Here is a 16960-nt window from a genome sequence, read left to right on the forward strand (position 1 = left end):
CTCATGCACCACTAGACAAATATTAGCTGCTCATTGAATACTTATGGACTGGAAGTAAAAAGGAGAAAAACAATTAAGAATTCAATGGAAGACGCACCATTACTTCTATCTATTAACCATGACCTTGGAGGGTTTTATTTTTGTCTTTTTCTTTTCCCTGCTTTAATGTAAATGATGATGATGATGGTGATGATGGTGATATGATATAACTTTTATTATGTGCCAGGCATACTGCTGAGTGCTGTATAATTATTATCTCATTTGATCCTCACAACAACCCTGGGAGACAGGTGCAATTATTATCCCCACTCTGCCAAAGAAATTGAGACAAAAAGAGGTTAAAGGGACTCATCCAGAGTCACACAGTTAGTAAGTGTTTGAAGCTAAATTTAAATTCAAGTCTTTCTGACTGCAGGCCTGGAGCTTTATCTGCTGCTGCACCTAGCGGAAAAGAAAATCCTATTTTTATTTGTCCATGAAATGTTTTGTATTCTTACATACTTTTATTTATGAATACTAAGCATACCAAACACCACAAAGCCTCCTCAGTAAAAGCTAGAGTTGTTGTTATTGTTGAGCTGTGTCCAGCCCTTCATGATCCTGTTTGGGGTTTTCTTGGCAAAGACACTACAGTAGCTTGCTATTTCCTTTTCTAGCTCATTTTACAGATGAGGAAACTGAGGTAAACAGGGTTAAGTGACTTGCCCAGGGTCATACAGCTAGTATATGTTTGAGGCCAGATTTGAACCCCAAAAGATGAATCTTCCTGACTCCAGGCCAGCACTCTATGTACTGCATAACTTTTCCATTAAAAGGAGAGGCAGGAAGTTAGAGTAGAGAGAGCAGGGGGTGAGTGGGAGTGAGGGGAAACTAGAGAAAGATTCCATCAGAAGGTGTGATTTGGTCCCAGTCTTGCAGGAAACCAAGAGGGAGAGATGAGGAGAATGAGTATTCCATTTATGGGAGATAGAAATTGTAATGCATAAACACTAGAGAGATATGCCATGTTCCATGAATCACAAGTATCCCAGTGTCGTTAGATCATAGGGTATATGGGGGGAAAAGCCAGGTTGTAAAAGATTTTAAATTCCAAACAGAGAATTTCACATTTGATCCTGGAGGTAACAAGAAGCCACTGGAATTTATTGGAGAGGGATGACACTGTCAGACCTATGCTTTAGGAGAGGACAGCTAGGTAGCATGGTGGGTTGAGTGCCAGCCCTGGAGCTAGGAAAACTCATCTTCCTGAGTTCAAACTTGGCCTCAGATACTATTTGACCCTGGGAAAGTCATTTAACCCTGTTTGCCTAGGTTTCCTCATCTGTAAAATGAGCTGGAGAAGGAAATGGCAAAGCACTCCAGTATCTCTGCCAAGAAAATTCCAGCTGGGGTCATGAAGAGCTAGGCATGACTGACATGACTGAACAGCAACGACAACAATAAATGCAGCTCAATAGAAAAAGGATCAGAGGGGCAGCTAGGTGGCACAGTGAGTTTCTACTGAGTTCAAATCCAGCCTCAGACACTTGACACACTTACTAGCTGTGTGACCTTGGGCAAGTCACTTAACCCCAATTGCCATGCCTTCCCCCTGAAAAAAAAAAAGAAAATGGATCAGAGCTCATTAAATTATTTCCCTTGACTATCTGTGTGTGTATATATACACAGGTATATATACATACTTACGCATATGTCTATGTATACACACACACACACACACACACACACGTAATTTCTTTTTTCCCAACCAAACATCCCCAAATAAAGTCTGCTTGCCTTTCCCACTCTACCTTTAGTCCTATTTAGTAATCATTTGTTTTCCCATAAATTGGAGAACTTAATTTCCTTTTTTTCTCTTTCTTTAGACGTCAATCTAACTTTGCCGAGGGCTCTTCTAATTGGTTCCGTATTATCAAATCCTTTCCCCTGAACACCGGAGATGTTTAATCAGTGGTTAGATGATGGGATGGGAGGTGTTAGGATTTGGGTAAGTGATGAACAAGATTACCTTTGAAGTACTTTTCAACTATAAGTCTATGAGCCTATGAGTTCAATGATGGAGTATTATGCTATATAAATGCATAAATACAAAATAAAACTGAAAGCTAATTAAAAATTTCCTTCATATATTAGCTAACATCTTAGCATTAGATGGTGGTCAATTGTAACTAGTATTGGTCAAAAACCATTTGACAGAAATTTCTTTGCATCAATGCCCATTTAGCATGCTTAGAAAAGTTAACTATAATAAATTCAGGTATTAAAATGAAACACAAGAAATGAAGGACTCAAATAAGAAATTTTGTATTCTTTCAAGTATTCACCTTGGGAAATGGGGATCATAATAGCACTTACTCCATTGGGGTTTGAAGATCAAATGAAATAATACTTGCAAAGCACTTAGCACATGTCTTGCATGTAGAAGGATCTTAAAAATCCTATTCCCACTTAGTTCAATGATTCCAACATTGCTGGAATTCCTTATGTGGACTTCCTTACTAGTCAATATTGATGGTTTTCCAAGAAAATCAAGTATGTACATTATAATTCCATTTCATGCTATATATGATGGCAAATGAAGTAATTTGCTTTGATTTATAAAACTTTATATAGACCCAAGATGATAGCAGGTTCAACAACAATAAACTTTTGGTTTGTAAAACATATATTATCTCACTTAATCTTTATGATTCTGTGAGTTAGGTGTTACTATTATCCCATTTAAAAATGAGAAAATGGAGCATCTAGGTGGTGCAGTGAGCAGAGCCAGGCCCTGGAGTCAGGAGGACCTGAGTTCAAATCCAGCCTCAGACACTTGACACACTTACTAGCTGTGTGACCTTGGGAAAGTCACTCAACCCCAATTGCCAGTCCTTCCCCCCTGCAAAAAAAAAATGAGGAAATGGAAGGGGAGAGAGGTTCAGAGGCTAGCCCAGTGTCATATAGCTAATTGGTGTATTCAAATTCAAGTCTACTTGACTTGAAGTCCAGGATAAGGAGCCTCAGACAGTTACCTCTATTTTTGTGTATAGAAAATGGCTATTACGATGAAGAGGTATAAACAGATGCCGTACTGATCCTAGCTTGGCCAACACAGCTTTTGGCAAAATTCCTCACCTTTTTAATTTTCTAGTTAATATAGGAACCGCTACTCAGGGCTGGGGGAAGAAGAGGGAAGAAGGCATGGAATTAGTGGGGATTAGTTGGGAAATATTTTAAAAAACACTTTGAAGTAAGGAACACTAGGTGACTTGTGAAGGATTATTCTTCTATCTTTACTTCCAGGTGTCGACTTTGTGATTGGTAATTAAATTCCCCAAACCTGAAGAATACTGCTTAGTGCAGCAAGGAGTCTTGCTGCTAAGAAAGCTTGACAATTACATATCTTTTCATTTAACCTAAGGGAAAGAAGGCAGAGGAAGAGAAAGAGTGGGAAAAATCATTCTGCAGGCTCTCTGTGGAAGCTTTTCCTATCCTAACCAATCTGGCTGGTAATAAAGTGCAGCAGTAAAGAATCACTTCTCAACTATAATAAAGCCTATGGGCCCAATACCATGACTCTCATGATCTAATCTCTCTTCTTTGCTCTGCTTCTAGCTCACCCTCTCCCATTTTCCCTTTAGCAACTGGCAACTCAGGAAATCAGGATTCTTGGTACTGTTATTGTAACTTCAATTGAAAAGCACTTGGGACTTCTGGACTTGACCCTTTGTCCCAAAAGTATAAAGCAATGTGAAAGGCACTCGAGATTGTTTTGGCTCAGTAGTTTTCGGTCATGTCCTACCCTTCATGAACCTACTTGGGGTTTTCTTGGCAAAAATACTGGAGTGGTTTTCCATTTCTTTCTCTAGCTCATTTTACAGATAAGGAAACTGAGGCAAACAGGGTTAAGTGACCTGCCCATGGTCACACAGCTAGTAAGTGTCTGAGGCTGGATTTGAATTTAGGAAAATGAATCATCCTGACTTCAGGCCCTGGCACTCTATGCATCGCACTACCTAATTGTCATACTTGATATTAGAAAATGCTGGCAATCAGTCAGCCAACAAGTACTGATTAAGCACTTATCATGTGCAAGGCACTCTTGCCTCAGCTAAAAGTGCTGAGGACAAAAAGAAAAAAAATTAAACTTTCCACCCAAGCAGTTTATATTCTATCACAACCTTTAGCCCAATAAATTGCTTTCGTATAAGAAAGAAAATAAATATTCACCGTAAAATGACCTATTTGCTGTATATATCCATGTGTCTGTCTTTCTCTCCTCTGTCTCTGTCACTTTCCATATATAGCTAATTATCATCATATATAAATCACATACAGTGGAAATATACACATATTATATACATATATACACATATAATACATATTTTGCATGATATATACACACAGAGATCATATATATATATATACATATATATGTATATATATAAAATTTGTCTCTGTAACATATGCATTCTTATGTCCTATAAGATACCAGTTTTATATTATATTATATATAAAGAAATTCATACAGAGGTAATTACAGAGAGCTGTCTGTTGATATTGACAGTTGAAGTAATTTGATATCATTCATATTCGCAATGTGTCAGAAACAGAATTTGAAGCCAGGTCTTTGTGCCTCTGAAACCAGTCTCTTATATATTATACTACAGTGCCTCTTGTGGGTAAACATTAGAGTATATTCTTTGAGAAATTATGTTCAGGATTTAAAGATGTTATAGATTAGTTGGATCCCTCTCATTTTACAAATGAAGAAAGCAGAGTCCAGAGGATTTAAATACTTGTCCAAGGTTACACAAATTGTGATTAGCATCTGAATCAATGTCATGGAATCACAGATTCTGCCTGTATGTAGACTTAGAAGAAGAAAAGACCTCAGAATCCATCCAGTCTGAATCTCATTTTATAGATCAGGAAAAAAATACTTCCCAGGGTCATTGAAGAATTTGCCATGGTCACACAGGTACTAAGGGAAGAAATAGGAATTTAAACCCAGAATTTCTGGCTCTAAATATATTGCTTTTACTGCTACAAATAGCATGCTGCTCTGGTGGTTATGGTAGACTGTCATAGACAACAAACACTGTCAGATTCAATAAAGCAGTGGTCATATCTACTGTACAGATTCGTACAAGAAGTACTATTCAATAAGCCTTTATAAAATGGCTTCCTTTGGGCCCTTCCCTTGCTCTAGGCATTGAGGGTAGAAAGAAAAAAAATCAAACAAATGTTTGGCTTCAAGGAACTTATATTCTGCTGAGCAGTTTGTATTCTACCTACTAGTTTAGAGACTGAGAAAAATAATCATTGAAAATTTTTAAGGGATGCTGCCAGTGTAGAAACCAAAAATGGCTTCCTTAGCTCAGGAGGTCCTAAATTATTAATTTCATTTTATAAAAGAAAAAAAAAATCACCTGATATTTACTTGTTATACTAAGTCCTCAAGTATTCTTTTCAATTTGATTTTGAAATGTGACCTATACTAGGAACTGAAATATAAAAACCAATACTTCACCCAACTCTCATTTTTTCTTTCTCTCTCTGATTCTTAATCTAGAACTGAGTTAGGCAGATGGAAAGGCAGTAGTACAAGAAAGGAAAATGGAGGTTGAAAGGAAACTAAATATGTTAGGAATCTTATCCTTTTGTATTATCTTTTTTTCTTTACCTTTTCCTATCATGATTTTCACCCCTTGTATGACCAGGTAACTTACAAGCCAAGCATAAATGACAAACAAAGCAGGTTTATGGTTGTGACTTCAAAATGTCTCCTTACTTGAATTATCCAGAAAATTCTACTTTTTTTCCTTCTTAATTTTATTTTCAATATCATGAATGAAGGCATGCTTCTAAAATAAGAGTTGTTCAATAATCTAGATGATAAGAAAAATACTTTATATTTAAGAGAAAGTCCTTTTTTCAGCTTAAAAGATGTAAATCAACCATCTACACTGACCAAGCTTATTGTATCATTGTATAACCTTTAAAATTTACTTTCAGCAATACTAATCTGTTTATGTTTTAAAATGAATACATAATCTCTATTGACATCCCATACCTTTAGCTTAGTTTAGGCTTTCCTTTTCTTTTTAAAATTTATTTTATTTTTAATTTATGGAATAAAACTAGCATTTCAATGATATATTATAATAAAAACAAAGATGTTTGCACATGAAACTGCACATGTATTATGTACAACTGGCTATTCCTTTCAAATGTATAGTAAAAATTATCACACAAATTTCTTTTTTTCTTACCTCCTCCCCCCCCCCCCCCATTCTAGACAGGGCTACCATTAGACTAAAATATATGTGTGTGTGTATATGTGTATACACACATATACATATGTAAAATCATTCCGTATATACTTCTATTTATTAGTTATTTCTCCAGATGCAGATATTGTCTTGCTTCATATGTCCTTTTTACATAATTTGGGTATTCATAATAGTCAAAATGACTCATTCATTCAAAGTTGTTCTTAAAACAATGTTGAGCAACATTCCTAATGTAAGTCTATCCATGTTTTTCTAAGATCATCAAGCTCATAATTTCTTATACCATAGTCATATTCCATCATGATGACATAACACAACTTGTTTACCCATTCCTCAATTGACAGGCATCCCTGCAATTTCCAGTTTTTTGTCACTACAAAGAGAGTTGCTGTAAATATTTTAGAGCATATAGGTTCTTTTCATTTCCCCCCGATAATCTTTGGAAACAAACCTAGTAGTGATTATTCTGAGTCAAAAGGTATGGATAGTTTAATAACTCTTTGGGCATAATTCCAGATTGCTCTCCTAAGTGGTTGGATCAGTTCAAAATTCTATCAACAATGAATTTAATGTCCTAATTTTTCCACATCTTCTCCAACATTTGTCACTTTCCTCTTTAATCATTTTAGCCAATATGATAGGTGTAAAATGGTATCTCAAGGTTGTTTTAATTTGTATTTCTCTAGTTCAGTGCTTCTTAAACAGTGAGTCATGACCCCATATGGAGTTGTATAACCAAATGTGGCGGTCTCAGAAAATTTGGTAACAGTGAAAGGTTCCTGATTGCATAATGACCAAAAGTTGTATCATGCAACTTCACTGCATCCTTTGTTCTGAACACACAACATGCTCACTTCACACTGTGCATGCCATTACACCACTCAACACCAATGAATGCTGCCAGAAATGCATTGGCTCAGATTGAAGATTATTGTATGTTATAAATTACAGTATTTTTACTGTACATACAAAATTATTAAGTGAATTTTGACTTGGGATTAGGACAGAATATCCAACAATTTCTGATATGGCCCCAAACATACTTCTGCCATTTTGTGCTATGTATTTATGCAAAGTAGTGTTCTCAGCATTGATCATTACAAAATCAAAATATTGATCAACTCTGAAGATTATTGAAGATGTTCTATGTCCTGCCAAATCAAATATTTCACCAAGATTTAATTCTTTATGTAAAAGTAAACAAGCACATCCATTTTGCTTTCATCTTTAATAAATAATAAAATAATACATGTACCAAAGAATTGTTTTAAAATAAATTTCTTTATAATTTATTATCAGTAAATGTTTGCTTTGTATACCTATTTTATATACCTATTGTATAAAAATTTCTCAAGCAAAAAGGGGTCATGAATGGAAAAAGTTTAAGCCTTGCTCTAATCAATAGTCATTTAGAGCATTTTTTCATATTACTATAAACTGTTTAGATTTCTTTATCTAAAAACTGCCTGTTCATTTCGTTTGACCATTTATCAATTAGGGAATGACTCACATTCTTAGAGATTTTACAAAGTTCTTTTAATGTTTGAGGTATGAGACTTTTTTTCTGAGAAATTGTCTATAAATTTTCCCCAAAATGTTCCACTTTCCTCCTCATCTTGTCTAATTGAAAAGATTAGGCTTTTTCAAGGATGTAGGAAGTAAGAGTATGCACTTAGGCTAAGTATTAGCACTAGGTGATTAATGTCAGGTTAGAAGGATTTAAAAACAAAGGCAAAGATTTTCTTTCCTAACATTAAAGAGACATGCAGATTATAGAAAAGCAGTTATAGAGAGCTTTTTGCTGATTCATTGGTAAGCAAAAGGCTGCCATTCATTCACTCATAAATATTGAATGAACAAATTAATAATTCATGAGGTAATGAATGAGGAGAGAAGTATAAAAGGTTACTTCCTTGACTTTAGCAGTAAAGGGAGTTCTGGCTTAATGCTACAATAAATACTATATTTTACTTCTCTTATAACCAAGCAGACAATAACAAGTCAAGATATGAGTAGCTAGATATTCCAGAAGACCAACATTCACTTAGAAGATAGAAGGGTTTGAATCCTCCAAAGTAGATTCAAAAACTGGCTCCATTACTTACTATGTGCCTATGGAGTATTGTACAAATTAATTTACTTTTCCACCTCTTAGTTTTCTTACCTAATTAATGAAAATCATAGATTGGATGGCCTGTAAGGAATTTTTTACTTCTGTAATCCTATGATATTGATAGTTTCCTTGAGGGCAGGGACTTTTGGTAGCTATATAGCACAGTCTATTGAATACTGGACTGTGTCAAAGTAGATCAGCCTTCAAATGCTGTCTCAGTTATTTACTAGCTGAGCAAGACACAACTTCTATGCTTCAGTTTCTTAAATGAGGGCATCACAGTCAGTGGCTCCTAAGGTCCCTTCTATCTCTAAATCTGTGGTCTAATGATGGATTTACTTTTATATGTGCATCCTCAGAATCTAGCACTGTGTCTGGCATATGAGTGTTTAATAAATGCCTAATGATTATTTTGACTGACATTACCCAATTTCAATAATTCTGAAGCTTCTTATACCCTGAAGGCAATAAGGTGGCATGATAAAGAGCACTGGATCAAGAGTAAAGAAGGCCGGAATTCAAATCCTGCCTCAGACACTGATTAGCATTGTGCCCGATTGTGCCCCCTGACATTTCTCAACTTCAGTACACTCATACATATAGGGATAATGATAAGACTTATTTCACAGGGTAATGTGAGGATCAAATAAGACAATGCATGTAAAGAGCTTTGAAAGCCTTCGTAAAGTGCTAGATAAATATTAGCTACTGATATTATTAGATAATTGAAATCATTCCTTACATCCTGGTAGCTACTAGAAATGCTGATGATTCAGGGACTGGAATTTAAGAGTACTTCAAAGGACCAAGCTCTGACAATTGATATAGTACATTTATTTTTCTACATAAAGCTAAGAGAGACAGGGTATAGCATTTTATTTCAAAGTAAAATCATAATAAAATTTTGGATCAATTGATGTACCTGGTCCTTCTAGTTTTAAGACTGTCAAGGGACATTTGCCATTAGATTGTAAGCTCCTTGAGGGAAGGGACTATCTTTCATCTCTCCCCAGAACTCCTGCCACATAACAGGTGCTTAATAAATGTTTATTTGTTAATTGACAATTAATTGTTCTACTGATCTTCCATCCTATCTTTCTGTGAGAAACCCTGAGAGCTTTGCAAAATTTCTTGTCAGCTGCAGTCTTATGTTTGTTGAAAAATACAGTTTGTTATATTGGTTCCTGTTAGGTACTGATCTATAAGTTATGTTGTGCTTCCCATTTTCTCAGTGACCAACCTTAAAGTGAATGGTCATTCACCAAAGTCTTAACTCAAAGACTCATCAGAGTCCGTAGGTGACTCAGCTCTTGAAAGTTAAACCAACACAATATAGTGTTTCCAATAATTTCAACCTAGGGATGGATTGAGCTCCTATCATCCAAGGATCATCTTAATTTAGTGTGAAGTAACTCTGAACTAAAAGACTTGCCACTAGGTGATGAATTACTTGGTTCCTAGAAACTCATGAAACCATCTAAGAATTATATGGTTTACACCAATGGAGGATCTCCCCCCCCCTCTCTGTTTCTGTCTGTCTCTCTCACACACACTGATGAAATCACAATTATTTTAAATTTGAAAGCATAAAGGAATAATTGGGGTGGTGGACATGTAAAGACTGCTGAAGGAAATGCAAGCATCTTCAAGGTTTTTCAGAACATAGGAAAAATGTCAAATTCTGTAGGATTATGAGCTTCATAGAACACTAAATATACTTTTTTTGCCCCCATTAAGAGCTGTCCATAAACATTAAAATCTCCTGGCACATGAGTGGTCAGCAACAACACAACAGCATCAACAACAATAAATAAAAATAAGCTACATGGCACATCAGCTTCCTGAAACTGTATGGTGAATTATTTTTAAAAATCTATTTTTAAATAAATTAACAAAATTAATTTTGCTTTTTTTTCCTTCATGAGGTTATACTGAAAAGGTAAGATGCATGTAGAAAGATATTTGAAATTAGCAGATCCTTCTTCTTTATAAAAATATATTTCATTAAAAATAAGGAATAAGATGCATTTGGGAAAAAATGCTTACTTTATAAATATCATGCATAGTTCCCAAATCAGGGCAGAGTAGGGAGATTAATGAGAAGTTCTCATCTGCTTTGATTTCTTTCCAGTTGTATACTCATCATGCTTCATTAGAATGTCTTTGTTTTTCAGAGGGAACAAAAGGAGAGACTTGGGAAGTGATGAGAAAAAAATAGATGGCATCTTTTTATCCAAGAAATAACTGCATTCTGAACAAGTCATTCAATTCAATATACATCATTCCTATTAATTTCATAGCATTTTGAAGCACCTAAAATTCACACAGTGAGTGCTTCAGAGAAGGTTATTCCCAGATGAAAGTATTTTAGGGGGCTGGTAGAGACTCAAAGCCATAGTTAATGAGACCCTCACTTATGTGTTTCCTTTTCCTTGTTAGAGAGAGGATATAATTCAATGCAAAGTTATTTAAGGACATAGATTACGAAAAGTCAGAATAAAACATTTTCCTTAAAAATGGGCAAAACTATACATATCATCAGTGCAAAGAGAGAATACATGAAGGAAACATATTTGGAGGGGCTTATAAGTAGGGCACATGTTGGTGGGGCAAACACATAGTAAATATGTGTGATCATGGAACATACATAGAAAGACAACTCATAATACCGATGCTTTAAGACTACCATTAATGTCTTCTACTGATGTCTTTGTATTGCTCCAAAGTATGAAAACATGTATTTATATATGCATGTATATACACACATATATATAGACACATGCATGCATGTCTATGTACCCATATACACATTTATATCCACATACATCAATGTCACTATCTCTCTCTCTCTCTCTCTCTCTCTCTCTCTCTCTCTCTGTCTCTCTCTCTCTCTGCATATAATCTATCTATCTATAGTTCAGCCATACTCTATTCATCCTTGGTGTGCTCAATATGATGCCTGAATATGGTTATGGCACAGTAAGAAAATTTTGCAACATTGCCTGTCACAGAGTAGTAAAACTCATAACATAGGTAAATTAGCAATTTTTTTGCAGTTGTGGTTGCTCTGTACTTGAATAATCAAAATACAATGTGACTTTAAAGTGTTTAAAATCTTTTTTTTGGGGGGGGGAGGAGCAGAGCCAAGATGATGGAGTGAAAGAAGGAATGCTCCTGAGCTGTCTCACAAATTCCTTCAGATACCTCTAAAAAAGTGAATCTGAACAAATTTGAGAGTGGAAGAATCCACTAGGAGACTGTGTGGCAGATTTCCAGACTAGGAGAGTCCAGAAGATTGACCAGAAGGATAAGTTGCACCTGGCTGGGAGAGTAGCCCTAATGGACTGAATCACTGGTGGCAGTGGTAATACCAAGCCTCTCAGCTCAAGATGGCAGTCTGTCATACCTGGGGGAGAGAGAATTATATGTAATAAAGGGCCATTGAAAGATAGGGCAGACATATTACATGCATCCCCTTCAGATCATGATGCAATAAAAAATATATGTAATAAAGGGCCATTGAAAGATAGATTAAGGAGCCAAGATGGCAGCTGGAAAGCAGAGACTTGCCTAAAGCTCTCCCCCAGGACCCTCCAAACACCTATAAAAATGGCTCTGAATAAATTCTAGAACTGCACAGGGTGAGTTGAATAGGAAGGGATGATATCTCAAAAAATAAAATCAAATTAAGGGATGAGAGAGGAATATATTGAGAGAGGGAGAAAAGGAGAAAGAGAATGGGGTAAATTATCTTACATAAAAGTGGCAAGAAAAAGCAGTTTGTTGGTAGGGAAGAGGGGGCAAGTGAGGGGGAATGAGTGGATCTTGCTCTTATCGGATTTGACCTGAAGAGGGAATAACATACACACTCAATTGGGTGTCTTACCCCACAGGAAACAAAGAGGAAGGAGATAAAAAAGAGGGGACGATAGAAGGCATGGCAGATAGGGGGAAGCAGTAATCAAAAGCATACACTTTCGAAAAGGGACAGGGTCAAGGAAGAAAACTGAATAAAGAGGGACTGGATAGGAAGGAGCAAAATATAGTTAGTCTTTCACAACATGAGTATTGTGGAAGGGTTTTTGCATAATGATACATGTGTAGCCTATGTTGAATTGCTTGCCTTCTTAGGGAGGGTAGGTGGGGAGGGAAGAGGGGAGAGAATTTAGAACTCAAAGTTTTAAAAGCAGATGTTCAAAAAAACTTTTTGCACACAACTAGGAGATAAGATACACAGGCAATGGGGCATAGAAACCTATCTTGCCCTACAAGAAAGTAAGGGAAAAGGGGATGGGGGGAGTGGGGTGACAGAAGGGAGGTCTGACTGGGGAACAGGGCAATCAGAATTTATACCATCTTGGAGTGAGTGGGAGGGTAGAAATGGACAGAAAATTTGTAATTCAAACTCTTGTGAAAATCAATGCTGAAAACAAAAAATCTTAAATGAATAAATGTTTAAAAAATAAAAAAGAAAGATAGATTAAAAATTAATTGGAAACTAATTAATCTAATCCTAAAGAATGAGTAGGTCAAACAACAAATCATAGAAACAAGCAATAACTTCTTTCAAGAGAATAACAATAATGAAACAACATACCAAAAATTATGGGATGCATCAATAGTAGTTCTTAAGCAAAGTTTTGTATCTCTAAATTCTTACAAGAATAAAATAGAGAAGGAGGAGATTAATGAATTGGACATGCAACTGAAAAAGCTAAAAAAGAACAAATTGAAAATCCCCAATTAATGCCAAATTAGAAATACTGAAAACAAAAGGAGAGATATAAAAAAATGTAATTAAGAAAACTATTGAACTGATAAATAAAACTAAGAGCTAGTTTTATGAAAAAAAACAATAGAATTGATAAACCTTTGTTTAATTTGAATTAAGAAAAGAAAGAAAACCAAATTACCAGTATCAAAAATGAAAAGGGTGAATTCACCTCCAATGAAGAGGAAATTAAAACAATAATTAGGAATTATTATGACCAATTGTATGCCCATAAATTCGACTATCTTAGTGAAATGGATGAGTATTTACAAAAATATAAATTGCCCAGATTAACAGAAGAGGAAGTAAAATATTTAAATAACCCCATCTCAAAAAAAGAAATTGAACAAGCCATTAATGAACTCCCTGGAAAAAATCTCCAGGGCCAGATGTCTTTACAAGCAAATTCTATCAAACATTTAAAGCAAAATTAAAATAGACTATTTGAGGAAAAAGGTGAAGGAGTCCTACCAAATTCTTTTTATGATACAAATATGGTACTGATACCTAAACTGGGAAGAGCCAAAACAGAGAAAGAAAATTTTAGACCAATTTCCCTAATGAATATAGATACAAAAATTTTTAAATGAAATATTAAAAAGAAGACTACAGCAACTTATCATGAGAATAATACACTTTGATCAGGTAGAATTTGTACCAGGAATGAAAGGCTGGGTCAATATTAGGAAAACTATCAGCATAATTGATCATATTAACAACAAAACAGTATTAACAGAAAACATATGATTATCTCAATAGATGCAGAAACAGCTTTTGACAAATGCAACATTCATTCCTATTGAAAAAACTGGAGATTATAGAAATAAATGGAGCCTTCCTTAAAATGATAAGTAGCATCTGCCTAAAAACATCAGCAAGCATTATATGGAATGGGGATAAGCTAGATGCATCTCCAATAAGATCAGCAGTGAAACAAGGATGTCCATCATCACCACTGTTATTCAATATGGTACTAAAAGGGTTAGCTTTAGCAAAAAGAGAAGAAAAATAAATTGAAAGAATTAGAATAATCAAAGAAGAAATTAGCTATCATCCTGCAATGACATGATGATATACTTAGAGAATCCTAGAGAATCACATAAAAAACTATTTGAAATGATAAACAATTTTAGGAAAGTTACAGGATTAAAATAAACCCACATGGCTACTTCTTGCTGCTTCCCTAGCCAAGACTGTGGCAATTTTCCCCACCTGGATCCAGTGAAAAGCCAGGGTACAGATCTGAGAGATGGTACCCCCCCGGAGGCAAAAAGGTGAAGAAGGGAATTCTCCAGCGTTTGGATTCTGGAGAGATTATAATTGGAGTTGGGGGATTTGTCTTTGCTCTTGAGAAAAGAGGATATGTGAAAGCTGGACCCTGTACTCCAGAAACTGCAGTTGAACACCCAGAAGCAGTGTGACAGCTTCATCAGGAATTTCTTTGAGAAGGCTCAAATGTCATGCAAACCTTCACTTTCTGTGCTAGTGAGGACAAGCTGGAAAATAGAGGGAATTATGTTGCAGAGAAAATATTTGGGCAGAAAGTGAAGGAAGCTGCTTGTGACATTGCCCTGGAGGTGGCTGCAGAAGGAGACGCTTTGGTGGCTGGTGGAGTTAGTCAGACACCGTCATACCTGAGTTGCAAGAGTGAAACTGAAGTGAAAAAAATTTTCTGTCAACAGTTAGAGGTGGACTTTCTGATTGCCGAGTATTTTGAGCACGTTGAATAAGCTGTGTGGGCAGTTGAAGCCTTAAAAGAATCTGGAAAGCCAGTGGCTGCTACCATGTGCATTGGCCCAGAAGAAGATTTGCATGGTGTGTCATGCAGAGAATGTGCAGTGCAGCTGGTTAAAGCAGGAGCTTCCATTGTTGGTGTGAACTGCCATTTTGACCCCACAATTAGTTTAAAAACCATGAAACTTATGAAAGTGGGTTTGGAGGCTGACAGATTAAAAGCCCATTTGATGACACAGCCATTGGCTTACTGTACTCCAGACTGTGGCACACAAGGATTTATCGATCTCCCAGAATTTCCATTTGGTCTGGAACCCAGAGTTGCTACCAGATGGGATATTCAAAAATATGCCAGGGAAGCCTACAACGTTGGTGTCAGATACATCGGGGACTGCTGTGGATTTGAGCCTTATCACATCAGAGCGGTTGCAGAGGACTTGGCTCCTGAAAGGGGCTTCCTGCCTGATGCTTCTGAAAAACATGGCAGCTGGGGGAGTGGTTTGAGCATGCACACCAAGCTCTGGATTAGAGCAAGGGCAAGGAGAGAGTACTGGGAGTCTCTACCTCTGGCCTCTGGCAGGCCACACTGTCCTTCCACGTCCAGACTTGATGCCTGGTGAGTGACTAAAGGAACGTCTGAGCTAATGCAGCAGAAGGAGGCCACAACTGACCAGCAACTGAAGGAACTCTTTCTGAAACAGCAATTCAAATCTTCAACAGCCTAATGTAATGTGTATGCTTATGTGTTTTGGGTGCATTAACACTCAGAATTTGTAAGCTTGCTCTCAAATTAAATAAAAATAGAACTTTAAAAACAAAAACAAAAAAAATAAAACCACATAAGTCATCTGCTTTTCTATGTATTATTAACAAAGCCCAAAAGCAAGAGAAAGAAAGAGAAATCCCATTTAAAATTGCTTCAGATATTATAAAATATTTGGGACTCAACCTGCCAAAACAAACCCAGGGCTATATATGAACACATACAAAATACTTTTCACATAAATAAAGTCAGATGTAAATAATTGGAAAAACATCAGTTGGTCATGGGTAGGCCAAGCTAATATGACAAATATAAAAATGACAATTCTAGCTGAATTCATTTACTTATTCAGTGCCATACTAATCAAATTACCAAAAATTATTTTGTAGAGCTAGAATAAATAATATCAAAATTCATCTGGAAGAACAAAAGGTCTAGAATATCAAGGCAATTAAGGAAAAAAATGCTAGGGAAGGTGGTCTAGCTGTATCAAATCTTAAATTGTATTATAAAGCAGCAGTCATCAAAACTACTTGGTAGTTGGTAAGAAATACAGGAGTGGTTCAGCGTATTAGGTTAGGTACACAAGATACAATAGTCAATGATCATAGCAATCTAGTGTTTGGTAAACCCAAAGTCCCTAGCTTCTGGGATAAGAACTCACTGTTTGACAAAAACTGCAGGGAAAACTAGAAAATAGTATGGGAGGAACAGAGCATAGACCAACATCTGACACTGTATACCAGAATAAAGTCTAAATGAGTACATGATCTAGGTATAAAGGCTGATACTATAAACAAATTAGGTGAGCAAGGAATAGTTTATCTATCAGATTTATGGGGAATGTAGTAATATATGACAAAACAAGAGATGGAGAACATTATGATATGTAAAATGAAAAATTTTGATTACATTAAACTGAAAAGTTTTTTACCCTCCAAAACCCAATGCAGCCAAGATTAGGAGGGAAGCAGAAAACTGGGAAAGAATTTCTGATACAGCCATTCTGGAAAGCAATTTGGAACTATGCTCAAAGGGCTATAAAAAACGTGCATACCCTTTGACCCAGCAATAGCACTTCTAGAACTGTATCCCAAAGAGTTCATAAAAATGGGAAAAGGTCCTACATGTGCAAAAATATTTATAGCAGCTGTTTTTGTGGTGGCCAAGAACTGGAAATTGAGGGGATGCCCATCAATTGCGGAATGGCTGAACAAGTTGTGGTATATGAATGTAATGGAATACTATCGTGCTATAAGAAATGATGATCAGGTGGACTTAGGGAAAACCTGGAAAGACTT

The 16960-nt window shown here is 36.0% G+C and overlaps 1 pseudogene; it reads left to right on the plus strand.

The window, feature by feature from the left end:
* Positions 1–1939: 1939 nt before the first annotated feature.
* Positions 1940–15621, plus strand: LOC118857785 (annotated as a pseudogene).
* Positions 15622–16960: the final 1339 nt, after the last annotated feature.

The sequence above is a fragment of the Trichosurus vulpecula genome, chromosome 7 (genome assembly GCF_011100635.1).
Source record: "Trichosurus vulpecula isolate mTriVul1 chromosome 7, mTriVul1.pri, whole genome shotgun sequence".
Classification (NCBI taxonomy): Eukaryota; Metazoa; Chordata; class Mammalia; order Diprotodontia; family Phalangeridae; genus Trichosurus; species Trichosurus vulpecula.